At 43.3% G+C, this 4,741-nt stretch overlaps 1 pseudogene across 1 annotated transcript; it reads left to right on the top strand.

The window, feature by feature from the left end:
* The first annotated feature begins 2,212 nt into the window (after positions 1 to 2,212).
* Positions 2,213 to 3,349, top strand: LOC311589551 (glutaredoxin-3-like; annotated as a pseudogene). Its single transcript has one exon. The product of its transcript is annotated as a glutaredoxin-3-like (transcript).
* Positions 3,350 to 4,741: the final 1,392 nt, after the last annotated feature.

The raw sequence follows: 4,741 nt of genomic DNA, 5'->3' as shown, positions 1-4,741 counted from the left end.
AAGATTTTTGAAGTAACCTAAAGCTTTCTCTATGATTGATGGGAAATTCTGCAACGGAGAGATCCTCGTCCATGGTCCCTCTTTGCTTGGTTAGTTGATTGACGTGTAAGCCTTCCTTCTTGTGTTGCAGTTCAATAAAATTCCTTATGCTTTATTTAACGATCTGTAAAGCACTTTCATATATCTTATTTTGTTTGCTTTCCATTACACCTCTAAGATGCAGTTGGGTTGGTATTGTGATCCCAGCTGTGGTGATGAGAGAATATTTGTGGAGATGGGCTACATCTGCAGTCCCATAGACAGGAAGTGCAAGTGGAACTGAGTGGGCCCTGAGCAACGTACTTTCTAACTCATCCATGGACCTTCATGAGGAAAAGAATTATTTCGGCATATCGACAATGTTGTAACGTTACAACTACACAATAATACAGATTTCAAAAATTGCTATGCAGATGTAAGACATTTTAGAGGGTTGAGTACATAGCCTAAGGCTCCATGGGGCGAGTGGGGTGATAGAGTTGATTTGACTCTATTCAAGGAAGTGTGCTTGTTTCTGTTTCTTTGCCCATCTTCCCAAAGCAACTATTTGTTACTAGGTGGGTGTGGTGGTTTGAGTAAGAACGACCCTCACAGGTTTATATATTTGAATGCTTACTTGTCAGGGAGTGGCACTACTTGAGAAGGATTAGGAGGTGTGGCCTTGATTAAGGAATTTGCCACTGAAGGTGGGTGGCCTTTGAGGTTTTAAGAGCTCAAGTCAGGCCCAATGTCACTGTCTCGTCTCACTGCCCGTGGATCTGGAAGTGGAACTCTCAGCTGCTTCTCCAGCACCGTGCCTACCTGCGCGCCACCATGCTCCCTGCCTTGATGACAATGAACTAAACCTCTGAAGTATAAGCCATCCCCAGGTAAATGCTTTATTTTTTTTAAGAGTTACTGTGTAGTAGGAGAACAGTGCGGAGTGGCTAAGTGACAATATAGGATCAACTTAGGCCTGGAATAAAAACCAGGCCTTCAATGAGCTTGTTGCGTGGAGGTGTGGTGGAATTTGATTAAAAGGTAATGTCTTTGTTTCTTTTTTGTATGTATGTGCATGTGTGTACAGAAGTTTTCGTGTTTGTATGTGCAGGTGGGTACGAGTTCAAACGTTTGGATGTGCATGTTGGGGAGCTTGAGTTGAGGTTAGTGGTCAAGCGTCAGGTTTCATTCCTCAGTGCTATTCTTTTTTTTTTCTTTTCTTTTTTTCTTTTGGTTTTGATTGTGTTGTTCATTTGTTTTGAGAGTCTCCTACTTGACCTGGAATTAGCTGATTTGCCAAGCCTGGCTGGGCAGTGAGCCACCAAGTTCCTCTCAGTTTTGCCTCCATAGTACTGGGATTAAAAGTGTGTGCTATTACGGTCAGCCTTAAAACACAAAACAAGGCACATGGGTTCTAGGTATCAAAGCCAGGCTCATTCTTGTACAGGAGTCACTAATCTGGCTGAGTTATCTCCCTGGCTGACCTTTATTTTTTTTCACACTACACTTTTACATCCTTTAGGTTTCTAGACTAGAGCATTTAAATCATCTGTGGTCAGATCAAGCATTAACTGAATTTACCTGACATCTGAGAATGAGCAGTTTTAAGCTGCCTTGCTATCTTGACATTTGCTCTTGAATCCTGATGGGACTTGAAGATTAAAGTCCTTGAGTGATGATGTCTCTATGTTGCAGAACAGACAGAACCACTGGAACAGCAGGGCTTGGACTCTTGAGACATTAAGACGATCTTGAAGTCACAATGAGAGATAATGAAGTCTGAAAGAAAACCAGATGGCCAGCTTTTCATCCTTTATTGTTATTTTTATTTGCCACATTTTTTGTCACAATTAACTTTTATAGATGGTCATTTTTCCTCGTGAGAGGATGAGACTGGATTATGACCATTATCTGAATGTTTTACATTCTGTTCTTTGGGATCATCTTTATAAAACAAGAAGAGACTTGATACTCTATGAGCATATACAGGGGGAGGAGGTCCCCCTCAGTCACAGTCATAGGGGAGGGAATAAGGGGAAAATGGGAAGGAGGGAAGAATGGGAGGATACAAGGGATGGGATAACAATTGAGATGTAATATGAATAAATTAATAAAACATATTAAAAACAAAAAACAAACAAACAAACAAAAACCTAGCAGATAACCTACAATTTAAGACAGATTCTTAGCTGTAGCATGGCGGCGGGGGTGGCTGAGGCAGCTGAAGCAGCCACGGTAGTGGCGGAGGTCATCTCAGCCCAGCAGTTTGATGAGCAACTGCGCCTCAAAGCCAAGTCACTCCTTGTGGTCCATTTCTGGGCACCATGGGCTCCGCAGTGTGTACAGATGAACGACGTCATGGCAGAGTTAGCTAAAGAATATCCTCATGTTTCATTTGTGAAGCTGGAAGCTGAAGCTGTTCCTGGCAGTGCCTGAAAATTATGAAATTAGTTCCATTCCCACCTTCCTGTTCTTCAAGAACTCTCAAAAAGTCAACCGGTTAGATGGTGCACATGCCCCAGAGTTGACCAAAAATGTCCACTGACAAGTATCTAGCTGATCTTTTCTTCCCAGTGCCAATGAGCATCTTAAAGAAGACTTCAACCTTTGCCTGAAAAAGCTGACTCCCACTGCCCCTGGCATGCTGTTCATGAAGGGAACACCCCAAGAACCACGCTGTGGTTTCAGCAAGCAGATGGTAGAAACCTTCCACAAACAGATACTCAGTTCAGCAGTTTTGATATCTTCTTAGATGAGGAAGTTCGTCAGACTCTCAAAACATACTCTAATTGGCCCACCTCTCCTCAGCTCTGTGTTTCTGGAGACCTCATAGGAGGACTTGACATAATTAAGGAGCAGGAAGCATCCAAAGAGCTAGACACAATTTGCTCCAAAGCTCCCAAGTTAGAGGAAAGGCTCAAAGTGTCGACCAATAAAGCGTCTGTGATGCTTTTTATGAAAGAAAACAAACAGGGAGCAAAATGTGGATTCAGCAAGCAACTTCTGAAAATACTGAATAGTACCGGGGTTGACTATGAAACTTTTGATATACTGGAGGATGAGGAAGTGAATCAGGGACTGGAAACATTCTCAAGCTGGCACTCAGCTCTATGTGAGAGGGGAGCATGTTGGGGGACTGGATATTGCCACGGCACTGAAAGACAGCAGTGAATTGCTGCCTATGCTGCAAGGAGAAAACGAGTACTGTTTTAAGTATGTTAAGCATATTGTAAATGTTAAGCATGGTGCCCAAGGACTGCAAGGAGTGTTTAATTACAGTGGAACGGCGGATGATTTGCTCCTGAAAAGTGGACCAGGAGTAGAAATGTGACTCACTCGGCTATGTTCTGTATGTTTCACCTAGTTGTGTGGAAGAAGCACATGTTATATTTGACATGAGGCACAGACAGCAATAAACTTCAGATTCAGGAAAAGAAAGAAAGAAAGAAAGAAAGAAAGAAAGAAAGAAAGAAAGAAAGAAAGATTCTTGTCCCAGAAAATCTTTCTCACACTGATTTAGCTTTTCCCCCTGTTTCTGTGATAAAGTACTGTGGCGTGAGCAAACTAATGGAAAAAGGCTGAAGTTTGCTCAGTGTATGTTGTATGCTGAGGGCAGAGCAGGAGTTTGAAGCCATCGGTCACACTGCACCCCAGTCACAGGACAGAGGGCCGTAAGTGTGTGGTTTGTGGTACTCAACATAATTTCTCTATTTTATACGGACCCCTTGCTCAGGGAATATCCCAGCCATAATTAAGATGGGTCTTCCCACATAGTCAAAGTAATCAAGGTAATCCTTTTCAGGCATCTCATCCCAATCTCAGGTGTCACAGGCATGCCAGCCTCCCCCCAGGTGTCACAGGCATGTCATCTCCATCCCAGGTGTCACAGCCATGTCATCTCCATCAGGTGTCACAGGCATGTCCCTCCTGTCCCAGATGTCACAGGCATGTCCATCCTGTTCCAGATGTCACAGGCATGTCCTTCCCATGCCAGATGTCACAGGCATGTCCCTCCCGTCCCAGATGTCACAGGCATGTCCCTCCCATCCCAGGTGTCACAGGCATGTCCCTCCTGTCCCAGATGTCACAGGCATGTCATCCCCATCCCAAGTGTCACAGGCATGTCAGCCCCATCCCAGGTGTCACAGGCATGTCAGCCCCATCCCAGATGTCACAGGCATGTCCCTCCCATCCCAGATGTCACAGGCATGTCATCCCCATCCCGGATGTCACAGGCATGTCATCCCCATCCCAGGTGTCACAGGCATGCCATCCTAAGTGATTCTAGGTTCTGTCAACTTTACAGCTAACACCACCTACAATACACTAGCTCGATTAGTTGGCTTTTCTGTCTAATGTTTAGATGGAAAGATGTTGGAAGACTTCCTTGAAAACGTTCACTGAATGGCTGTGAAATCAACCTAAATCTTCTAGTATATTGAAGGGCTTTCTTTGGATCAAGAAAAGACAGCGACTCACTGAGAATTATTTGTGCTCAAACTGTAATGTGTCTGAATTGTGTTTACCTTCACGTGTATCATGGAATGAAATATTCAGAGCAATTTTGAATAATTTATTGAATTATTGGAATAAGTAAGCGCTAAACTACTCCCTAGGATATTGACCAAAATCATTTTCCTTGCCAGTTTAAACATATATTAAGACCTCTCTAAATTCAATATTGAATAAATGATTAGGCTAATTTGTACTACATAAAGCAATG

Source organism: Acomys minous (assembly GCF_964271855.1).
Source record: "Acomys minous genome assembly, chromosome: 18".
Classification (NCBI taxonomy): Eukaryota; Metazoa; Chordata; class Mammalia; order Rodentia; family Muridae; genus Acomys; species Acomys minous.
Note: the sequence above shows the minus strand (reverse complement) of the source record. Positions and strands in the feature narration are given on the sequence as shown.